Genomic DNA, 12,388 nt, shown 5'->3' on the forward strand with positions numbered 1-12,388 from the left:
TGTTTGTTGTTGTTTTTAACCTGCTGTTTAATGAATCTTTAGAAATATTTCTTGCTCTCTCTGCCTTACAGTGGTTTTAAAACTAGTTTTTAACTAGTTTGCTAGACAGAACATGATTAATAGTTATCCATAGCATTTTTGTCACTGTCTTCAATCTCTCACTGATCCTCAATCCTTACCCACATCTGATAAGTAAATCTCATTAAATTCCAGGGACCTAAATTACTGCACAAAATTCAGCCAATGCTAGTCCTCTTTAAATGACAGAAAGCAAAAATTACCAACTTTTATTATCTGAAATGTTCCTTTGTATGCCTAGACTTTTTTGGAAAGATAGTGAGAGGGTCTGGGTTCAAATACCACCTCTGGTACTTATTACCTTGGTGGTTTAGGCAAGTCACTTAATCTTCTGGGCCATCAGTTTCCTTATTTGTAAAGAAAAAAAATGATGGAGTTGGATTAGATAGCTTTTAAGGTACCTTCAAGTTCTAAATCTATGATGTCAAGTACTGAATATTTTTACTTCTTAGTAATATTTACACAATATTTCATATCCTACTTGACCTTTAAAATAAAAGGAAAACACACTTTCTTAGCAAGAATGTTGTTATCAGTACTTCAGTATTCAGTGTTTAACTTAATCTCTATTGTGAAACTACTCTCTGCTTGTAACTTATTTCCACAAAAGTAGTTTGTAGTTCAGTCCTACCTCTATATTTCTACCCTCTATCATGGCAGAAATTTAGAGCAAAACCAGAAATCTTTCTTTCTCTTCCTTTTGTGCCCCCAATTTGGGATCCCCACAGTTCTAACCTTGCCCTCCATTATTTCCTTGAATTTTAAACTGCATATGGATATCAACATGTTGTTCTTTATAATTTTGGACTCTGAAAAGAGCTCTTGTGAATGATGTCCAGGTATGAAGTCCATTGGACCAAAAGCCTCAAAACTCAGCTGAGTGCTCTCAGATGTAGTTAGTGGTAAATATGGTGGTATGGCAGAGAAAGAAGTGAATAGGCATGTTGGATGACCCTGGTTATTTTAGTGACTAAGTCAGAGTCTGATGTTTTCTGCCAATGAAGGCTTTAATCTTTATTCAGGGGGTCTGCCTGAATTAGGATAGAGAGAACTTAGTATCCAACAATGCCTGACTCATAGCAGGTCCTTAATAAATGTTTATCTAATTGAATTGCACAGAAGCTCTTGATAAAAGTAAGTTGAATTAAGTATTTAGTCCATACTGAAAGTTCACTTTTCTTCAGTATTTTCCATTCCATGGCTTCTGAAATATGTTGTAGTGGTCTGGACTGGATGTATATGAAGATAAAAATGATCCTGAACTCTATGAACTAGGTAGATTTGCCCCATTTTAGGAGTTTTTCCTCTACTAAAGAAAAAAAATGTCAAATATGGGTCTTATAAAATTCCCCCAGGGTAGAACTGATTGAGCTTCAGTAGTAAAGAAAAGATAGAAAATAGAATAATCCTCACACTGTTCACAAAAGTGGAAAGAATGGACTTTGTTCAGAAGACCTTAAGTAATGTTGCTAGAATTGATACCTTTTGGAGACTGAAGTTACCTCGTGCCAGACAAGATCCCTGTGAATTCTTTCCTTTGGTCCTTATCATGGTTCTGGAGATTGCCAGCAAGTGCCCCTTTCATCCTTTAGAAGTTATCAGTTCCACCAGCTGTCTAGGTGGTCATTTAGTATTACATAGAAAATTAAAATGGACTTCTTTGTCCCCAGAGGCCTGGAGTGGAATAGAACTACTAATAATTCTCTCCTTGAACTACCTACCTACCCAGCCCCTCAGAATTTCTTCTGGGTACATGCACATTTGTGACTGAGCTGTACAAACGTTGTGTGTTGGATCTTAAAGAATTTGATGTGAAGGACTATACATTTTAGGGTAGAGACTATAGCTTTTGACAATGAAGACTATAGCTTTCTATATTTTAATATGTTCTAAATGTTAGTGTTTTAAAATGAAATTTTCTCATCATTAAACTCTATTTGAACATGGATGACAAGCATTCCCCAAGTTTTGTTCCACCAAAAAATTCAATTCAACTCTGTGCTAGTTCTGGGAGATACAAAAACAAACAAACAAAAAGTACACACGGCAGTTTTCACCCTAAAGGAGCTTATATTTGACTAGGGAATACAACATGAGTATGAGTACATACAAAATATACATAAAGTCATACAAGTAATTTCAAGAAGGAGTGAGTGCTAATGACCAGAGAGATGAGGAAAGGTCTTGTGTGGTAACTGAACTGTGCTTTGGAGGAAGGTAGGGGTGGTGAGAGACTGAGGTGACGAGGAAGGGCAGTTTGACCTTGGGGGCTACTTGTGAAAATGCACAGAGGGAGGAGATGAAATTTGTATGGGAAGCATGTACGTATGTACATATCATATACAGGAAACTGCTAACTAGCAGGCAGTTTGACTGAAGGAGATTCTGGAGAGGGGAATAATATGAAATAATGCTGGATAAGTACTTAGGAGCCAAAATGGGGAGGGCTTTGAGGGCTAGCCTGAGGAATTTCATATTTTTTTTCCAGAAACAATAGGGAGACATTGAGGATTATTGAGTAGGGTGGTGATATGATAAAATCTGATTTTTAAGAATATTTAGCACATGTGTGAAGATGGTTTGGAGAAAGAAGACACTAGGGAGTAGTAAGATCAATTTTAGGGGGCTATTGTTGATAATTAGGAGACTATTGATAATATCATCTTATATCAATATATTACTTTTAACTTTATGGAGTATGCCCACATCCACTATTTCATATGTAATAAGATAAGCCTTTATTTTAATGGTAGTCAGCAGAAGTAATAGAGTTTGGCTCCCAATAGGGTTGACATATATAGCCCAGGAGCTTTTCAATGTTCTTTCTCATTCTTAAGGATAAAAAAAATCCATTGTTTACATTGGTCTTATTGGGTGGTATAGTCCTGTGGACTAAATTTTTTTTTCTGTCAAGAAATGCTTTTCTTTTTCTTTCAAGCAGAACATATATTAAGTTTATTTGCTAATTTATACCTGTTTAAGTAGAAAGCGAAAAGGGAGGTTGCAATGTGCTTTAGATTTTAATTATGAGTATCCTTAGCCATTCCTTTGTAGAACAGGAAAATTCTGGGAATTCTGCAGCTCACTTGCTCTGAGAATGCTGAAATGTGCTTTTATTATTGCACATGAGCTCAGGGATGGGAAGCATGACCCCAAAGTGAAGCAAATATGGTTTTTATTTTATGAAAGTTTACTGAGCTGCATCTTGGGCTGAACACTTCATGACCTGATTCTTGTTTAAAACCAGCACTAAAGTTTTACAGGAACAGAAAAGAAAGGTTAGTTTCATAGATGAATAAGCTATAATCCCCTGAGAAAAGGAAACACCAGTGTAGTGTCTTCTCAGAAAAGTCCTTCTTCGGTATTATTATTTTCTGTGTGGCTCTTGTCTTCTGCCTGGACATCAATCTCAAAGCTGATACGGAATATATATAGTATTTCTCTAAAGTATGAAACAAGAAACTAAGGTTTTAGGTTGTAATCAAAGAGGTCATTATCATACTTCCCCATGTAGCCTTCTTTCTCTTCCTTCTTCTGAGGGATGGAACCAGAGGAGCTGTTCCTTCAGCACCATGAGTTAAGTATCATAAGACCATAGCGTCCTCAGAGGCTATCTGGTCCATATCTTTCATTTTATAGATGATGAACCTAAGACCCAGGAAAGTTAAATAACTTCCCTACACAAGTAGTAAGTGTCAGAGGTCAGATAGGATTCTGAGTGATGTGACTCCAAGATCAGTGCATCTTTCATTTTACCACCTTGTCATGATTCATATAATAAGTATACTTTGAGCACATATTATATTCCATGTACCCTGCTAGACACAATGAGAGATGAAAGAATAGTATAATGTATACTTCTTGCCCTCAAAAGAAATATAATATAATTGGGAAAACACAACATCTGCACAAAATTCCATTCAACAAATATTTCTTAAGGGGTACAATATGCAAGTAACTGTGCTAAGCCCTAGAAATACAAAGACAAAAGAAAAAAAACAAAAAAATTCCTGTTCTCAATGAACTTAACACTTTAGTAGAGGATAAAGAGATGAGACAAGTGACTATAATATAAATTAGAAAATGATTACAAATGGGATCAGATAGTAACTGAGAGCAGTAGTCTTCTAGGAGGAGGAGGGGGGATATGGTCTGATCCTAAGAGTTATATGAACAACCATTTGAAGGGTAGGAAGATGTATTACATTTCATCCTCCCTACCATAACCAATTATAGGGCTTATGTATACCCATATTCCCCCACATCTGCTCTCTGTCTCTCTGATATAAAACTCCCAATCTCTCCTTTATGATCGTGGTGTAAGGTCCCTCAGGGCAGTTATAATCTAAGCACTACCCAGGCACCCATAGCAACATCTGCAGAATCCCCATTAATAAAATTCTGCTTTTTTTGGATATCAGTCCATCAACAAGCATTTATTCAATGTGTGCTATGTACCAGATGCTGTTCTGGGTGCTGGGGATGCAAATGCAAAGACTGAAATAATTCCTAATGGAAGGAATTGACATTCTGATGGGGAGAAAATGTGTATGTATATGTATGCACGCACGCTTGCATGCTTATATATACAATGTTCTGAAATAATATAAAGATACTAAATACAAAGCATGAAAATGCAAAGTAACTAGCAGTTCGTTAAAGACATTAACTGAGTATTTAAGGAAGAGAGGGCATCTGTGAGGTGGAGGTGAGGACAAACAGTGCTCCACGTATGGTGGATAGCCAATACTGAAGTGTAAAGATGAAAGATGGGATATTTTGAGGAAGAGAAAGAAAATTAATTAACTGGATCTCAGAGTGTGGTATGGGAAGTAATGTCCAATGAAGCTGGAAAGGTAGATTGAGACTTGGCTGTGAAGGGCTTTCAAAGCCTTTATATTTGATCTTATAGGCACTTGGGAGGCATTGAAGTTGATTGAGCAAAGTGGTGACATATGTAGATCTGTGTTTAAGGAAAATACTTTGGGGAGAGTGTGTAGGATGGGCTGAAGCAGGGAGAAACTTGAGACAGAGAAACCAATTAGGAGGTTGTTACAATCTTCACAGGTTGCCAGAGTGGGTGATACCACCCCTTGGGATTGGTGGTCTGATCCAAGGGGGCAGTAGTAGCTTTGAGTGCAATGGGGAGGCCACTGAATATAAATAAGGGGGTAGTGGAAGCATAAGGAAAGAAGATAAGAAAAATCTGAAAAACCATTTGTACATGTTTCATCTGTTGTGTAACAGAGTTAAAATCATAGTGATTTCATTATTTTCCAAATAAACACACAAAATACAAATTATAACCAATCAGTGGTCAAGTCTACTGACAGGTCTTATCAAGCAGGTGTTGACATGAGAGTATATCATACATTGTTAGGAAGTCCAGCATGCACCAACAGGAATGTGTGTGTGTAATGACTTATTTATAATATGTTTCTATATGGGTACATGATACAATATTGTGTCATCAAAATTTTAATGCAGGAAAACCCCCACAGATTTATAATAAATTATTAAATTTAAGATATTTTTGAAATGATGCAAATTTAAAAAACAGTTAAAGGATTAAGGAAAGTAGATTTCTACGGGGGGGCACTGAGTAATTTTTTTTTTTGAGAAGGGGACTGTAGGCCAAATAAGTTTGGGTATCTTTGATAGATGAGGGGTGATGAGGACCTTAACTAGTAGTATGAGTAGACAGGAGCGATCAGTTTCTGGTGTTAGAAATGGCATAATTTGGCAGTTGATTAGATATAAGAAGCGAGGGAGAGAGACCAAAAAGATAATGCCAAGGTCAAAATTCTAAGAGACTTGGGCAATGATGGTACCTTTAGCAGAAATAGGGAAATAGGGAAATGAGTTCAGTTTTGACATATTTAATATGTAGAGCAAAGATTGGCAACTTACAACTAGAGAACCTGTCTGCAAACTAAGAATAGTTTTTACATTTTTAAATACAAAGAAACAGGCCCTTTGTAGTTTGATGATTCCTGTTTTGAGTTTGAGATGCCTCTGAGACATATAGTTTGAAATGTGAAATAGTCAATTGGCTATGGAGAGCTGAAGCTCAGATGAGAGACTGTGATATATTGATCTGTGAATCATCTGCCTGGGGATGTCAATTAAACACTTGGGAACTTAAAAGATTACCAAGAGGAGAAGAGGGTGTAAGACCCCTTTAAGGATCTTTCCTCTTTGGAGAAAATCTACAATTAGAGGCACTGATATATAGATGATGATCTGGAAAAGAAGAGAGAGAAGTGATGAGATAGGCAGAAGAATCAGGAGTAGTGTTACAAAAACTTAGAGAAGAGAATGTTTGTAGGACAGGATAGTCAAGAGATAGGTTGAGAAGGATTTTGATTGGAAAAAAAACTCCATTAGATTTGGCAATTAAGGAATTGTTGGTAATGTTATTCTTTTTTGTATTTTATTTTTATTTTTCCCCAGTTACATGTAAAAACAATTTTTAACATTCATTTTTTAAATCTTTGAGTTTCAAATTCTCTCTCTTCTTCCTTTCCTACCCACACAGTTCAATATAGCTTATACATGTATAGTCATGCAAAACATATTGATAATAGTCATGTTGTGAAAGAAGACAAAAAAACCTTCAAGAAAAATAAAGTAAAGTATGCTTTAATCTGCATTGAAACACCATCACCAAACACAACTTGTTCAGCCATTCTCCAGTTGATGGGCATCACTTCAATTTCTAATTCTTTCTCCTTACGAAGAAGCTGCTATAAAGGGTTTTGTACACATGAGTCCTTTTCCTTTTTTGTTTTTTATCTTTCTTGGGATACAGACATAGTAGTGGTATTACTCGGTTAAAGGGTATGCATGTTTTTATAGTCCTTTGGGCACTGTTCCTAATTGCTCTACAGAATGGTTGAATCAGTTCACAACTCTACCAGCAGGGCATTAATGATTAACTTTAAAGAGAACAATTTCCAGTTGAATGAAGATATTAGAACCCAGACTGCAAAGGGTTAATGAGTGAGAAGAGAGGAAGTGGAAGCTGGGAGTCTAGATAACTTTTTTTAGCGTTGGCTTAGAAAAGGAGAGATATAGAACAATAGCTTAAACAGATAGATGAAGGTTGTTTTAAGGATGGGGGAGATGTGGGTATGTTTGAGGACAGTGGAGAAGGAACCAGTAGTTAGTAAAAGGCTAAAGATTTAACAGAGAAGGAATGAGTGAGGTTGCATTCTGCTGAAGAAGTTGAGAGGACATGAGATCACATGCACACATAGAAAGGTTGAAAGGCTGTCAGACTTGAGGAAAGGAGGAGAGAGTAGTGAATGATATCAAAGTGTTTTGAGAAGAGGGAACTCCTGTAGAGTGGCCATTTAGAATGGTAAAGTAAGAGTCATAGTCCTCAGCTGAGAGAAGGGGCAAGGACAGGTTGGGAGATCTGAGGAGTATAGAGAAGGTTTGAAATAACTTCTGGGGGAAATGAAATAAGGGTTCAATTAGGAAGGAATAAAAGGATTGTCTTTCTGCAGTGAGGGCCTGTTGAACTTAGATAACATGAATTTATAATGTGCTCAGTCAGCTGAGGATTAAGAAAAGACCAATAGGTGTCTTTTCTTTCTTTTAAAAATAAGATTAGTAACTTTTAAGCATTTGTCTCTTTTTTGGACAAGGCATGCTGTCTTTGCTAAATGCAGAAAATGTCACCTAACTTTATTTTAAGAGTGATTTTTTTCAGAAACTACCAATTGTATAACAAAATTAAGATGAAAGGAAGGCAATGGTAGGACATAAGAGCTATACCTTTAACAAGGGAAGATGATTTGTAAACAATCTTTGAAAATCATCTGCAATTGGAACAAAAGAAAAGATGATCTCAATTGAACACTAATGGCCTTACTGACAGATGGATGAGGAGGGAATGACGTAGGTATGTAGGTCACATGACCTAGGAATAATTCTGAATTTTATCTTTAAATTTTGGATTTCAAGAGATTTCAATCTATTTATTGGTTGTCTTTGCAAAAGCTGAATTCACTAATTTTTTTCTAAGATAGGAAACCTCTAAGATGACTATAGGACTGGAAGGGACCTGTAAGATTATCTGACTTAATTCAGTTATTTTATTTCTGAGGAAATTGAGACTGAGAAATATCAAGTGACTCCCCCAGGTTCGCCAATGTGTTAAGTATCAGAGTTAGGACTCCAACCTAGGTTTTCTGACTCCAAATACAATGTTCTTCCCACTATCCTGATGGTATTTCATAAGCCATAAAGTGTGATGGAAAAGGAAACCATTATTCTTTTCTTAACCCTTGACTTTCTGTGTGGGGCATAGCAAATATGACTCTCACCCCAGATTTTCCTATATGAGTTTTATTGTGCCAGCATTTATTCACAAATCTTTTTGGAGCTAATAATATTACTTTGGAGAAGAAGAAGATGATAATGGTGGCAATTTAAATAATATATATGTGTGTAGATATGTATCTATTTACACATATACCATATATTAGTTTGCAAAGTATTTTATACAGTTTCATTGAACCTCACAACTCTGTAAGTTTGGTACTACAGGCATGATTCCCATTTTGCTGTTGAGAATATTCAACCTGAGAAATTAAATGATTTGTCCATGGTTACACACTTAGGAGGTATTGGAAGCAATATCTGAAACCAGGTTTTCTTGACTATCCATAATGCCATGCTGGCTCTCATTTGATCTTAAGAATCCTGTGAAATAGGTGCTATTATTATCCCCAATTTATTGATAAGGAGAGGTTTGGTAACTTGCCTAGGATCACTCAGCTAGTAACTTATTTAAATTTGAATTCAGGTTTTTGTTCCTGATTCCAGATCTTGCACTCTATCCACTATGCCACCTAGAGGCATAGTTTCTTCCCCTTCTAAATCTATAATCTCCTTAATTATCCTGGGTGCCACAAAATTAACAGATTCAACTCTGCAAGGGCAAGTATTAAGTCAGGACTTCTTATAATTAAATAGAAGGTCCTTTGTATTATTCCAGTTCCTTGCGGTGATTCTCTTAAGACATGAATATTGTACAATATGTGTAAGATTGTGCATTAAGGTTTTTAGCAACTATCAGCTCTGTAAGACCATTGCTTTGCAGCAGCTTGGCAAATAGCCACATCAGCTACTCACTAAGAGAGAACTGCCTAGGCAGCAACAGAGCAAGAAAATTTTGCTGATTCTGTTCATTTGATTGTCCACAAACCCACTGCGGAGGAACATGAGCTAGATTTAAAAGCCATTGGTGGCTCTTTGGATACATGTATGTGTGTATGTATATTTGCATATGTGCACTTGTGTACATATATATGCATATGTGTATAGGCACACATATATATGTATATTTATGTATCTACATATGTATGCATATAGATGTGTGGTGAGGGAGGAGAGAGACAGAGTGTATGCACTGTTTTACAGGAACTTGTATAAAGTGAGGCTCAAATGAAATAAAGTAGGTAGGTTCTCTCTCCTTTTCTTCCCCCTTATAATCCCTAGCTTCTTCCAGACATTGTTCAGGTGTTATCTCCCACGGTTTTTGAAGTTTAAATCTCTAGAAATGTGTCATCATCATCATCATCATCATCCTCCTCCTCCTCCCCTTCCACCTCATCATCATCATCATTCTGATTATTTATTCTGTTTACCATTCATCTGGGTTAGATTGAGAAATGACCCTTTTTTTCATGGAGGAGGCCTGTGGCTCTATGATTAACAGTAGGTGTTGGATATTAATTAACATAGCAAAATCAAAAGAAAGATTTGCGCAGAAAGAAAGACCTTACATTCTGACTGACGAAGTCTGATGGGACATTTTCTTCCTCCTCTCTTCTTAGAAAAGGCTTGGTTTCCTTCACTGGTCTTCTCAAGTATAACCACTAAGAAATTTTTCTGGATTCCTTCCCTCCTTACCAGGTGTTGGTACCTCCTCCTAATGCTTTTATTTTTGTATGCACTTATTTATATGTACATATTGTTTCCCTCGATAAAATGTAAACTCCTTGAGAGCAGAGATTGCTTTGCTTTTGCCTTCATATCTCTAGTGCCTACAAAATGTTTATTGATAATATTGATTGATTTGGAACTAAACATGTCTTAAACAGAACTCGTTATTACTTCCCTTTTAATATAGTTGATGGAGAGCTTGCCTTGGATTCAAGAAGACTTAGGTTTGATCTTGCTTCTGACAAATATTGACTGTGTATCCCTGGTCAAGGCATTTAACTTTTTAATGATGGAATAAACTCTTAGGACTATAAGTTGCAGATCTGCATTGGTAGAGGGAGTTTCCTCATTTGAGATTTCCTTACATCAATGAAATCGTAGATCCAGCCTCTACTGCCATTACCTCCCCATTCCCCCATCCTACCTCACATTTGTATCTTTTCCAGAATTTCCTATTTCTATTAATTTTCTATTTCCATCCTTTCAAATACCTGTCTTCCTCCACTCTTCCCTCTTTTTATCCTTAATGTCCAGTTGTCAAATCTTGTCAGTCCTACTTTCACAACAGCTACTTTCTCATATCTCTTTCTGAGCTGTCATGATAGCTCAGGTCCTCATCACACAACTCTAGGGGACGATTACAAACAGCTTCCTAGTTTTCTTTCTTTCTAAGACTTGTGTCTGAACATGTCACCTGTATAGTAGCTTTCCATAAATTTAAATTCTTCAGCTTGACATTTATTTATTTGTTGAGAAAATAATATTATAATTTTTCCCCAATTACATGTAAAGACAATTTTTGACATTTTTTTTATTTTGAGTTCCACATTTTTTACCTCCTTCCCTCCTTTCTCTTTCAGATGGTAAGCAATTTGATATAAGTTATACATGTGCAATCATGCAAAATATATTTCCATGTTAGTCATTGTTGGGATTGGAAGCTCAAATCCGTGTGGATGGTCTCGGGCGGGTAAAAGTGGGACTTCTAAATCTTAGAGTCTTACGAGGCCCTCCATGAACAATGGGGATTCGAGAAGGTCAGACTGAGCTAGCTCGGCTAGCTCGGGTATTTCCGCCTCTCCCCGGGAGATACGTGATGGGTGGAGTCTCCCTGCCCTCGAGATTGTCCTGGATTGGAGCACACCTAGTTACCTAACAGCACGGTATTGAGATGCAAACTGTGCGGCTGAAGGTTAAGTAGGATTGAGGAAGCCTGAAAGCTCTCTCTTAGCATGTAAGGAGCCAAGAGGACAGTAGGCTCCGTTTCTCTTCTTTCCTCTCTCCCCTCCCCCTCTCTCTCCGCTTGTACTTCTACTTCCAATCCTTAAGATCTTAACCTCCTTAGGAAATCTCCCCCTCTTCCTCCTAAGGAAGACTCCCCTGCACTTGTAACTAGACCCTGAAATAAAGCTCAACCCTTGTTCGACTCTGGAACGTCCTTTCTCTCATATGTGCATCCAGCGTGGCCAGCCGAAGACCTCGGAGGTGAGGTAAGAAAGACTCGGGTAGCCCAATACAGGCCTCTAGGCCTGGCAAGTCATGTTGTGGAAAAGGCACAGACAAAAAAACTCAGAAAAAAATGAAAGAAATGTGAAAAATACTATGCTCTTGTTCTTCAGCCTGACATTTAAAGCTCTTCATAATATGACTCCAGCTTACCTTTTCAAGCATATTATACATTATTTCCATTCATACAGTTTATATTTCAGCAAAAGGGACCTACATGCTATTCTCCAAACTCAGCATTACATTTCCCCCCTCCCCCACCTTTCTTTCTTTGCACGGTCTGTCACTGATTCTGATGAGCCCTCTCTCCTTGTCCTTCCCCCTTTTAGTGTCCTTCATCAAGGCACAGCTTAGGTATCATCTCCTATGGAAAACTTTTTTGGAACCTCCCAGTTGTTAATACTTTTTCTCTCCTTCTAAAATTATCATGTATATACATCTATTTTCATATAGTATCCCTTCTTTTCCCCTTCTCCCCAGTAGAAAATAGTGTCCTTTTTGTTTTTTAAAAATTTGTTATGTCTCCAGCATGTAGTACAATATTTTGCAAGTGATTAGTAAAGGTCTGTTGGCTTGTATTGAATATAAGCTATGTTCTGGGTCCTCCCTTCCCCAATCCCAGTTTGTCTTGTTTGAGGCCTGAATGTATCCTTTATGTGTAATTACTATGTATTTTTTTCCTTTGAAAAGATCTCACTTTGAGAATAGAGCTTACATGGAAATCACTAACTTTAGTTCGTGCTCTCAGCTCTACACAACCATTTTAATTCATCCTAAATGAAGCTGATGGTGTCATGGTCTCGGAAAGAAACTGTGTTTTTAAAAGAGAAATGTGGTTCTTGTGAAG

General features: G+C 37.1%; 1 protein-coding gene across 1 annotated transcript in view; it reads left to right on the forward strand.

Moving 5' to 3' along the window:
- The window catches only part of MAP3K9 (mitogen-activated protein kinase kinase kinase 9), a 139,162-nt gene that overhangs the window by 1,664 nt on the left and 125,110 nt on the right, over positions 1-12,388 (forward strand). The window lies entirely within an intron of this gene.

This window comes from Notamacropus eugenii, chromosome 1 (assembly GCF_028372415.1).
Source record: "Notamacropus eugenii isolate mMacEug1 chromosome 1, mMacEug1.pri_v2, whole genome shotgun sequence".
NCBI lineage: Eukaryota > Metazoa > Chordata > Mammalia > Diprotodontia > Macropodidae > Notamacropus > Notamacropus eugenii.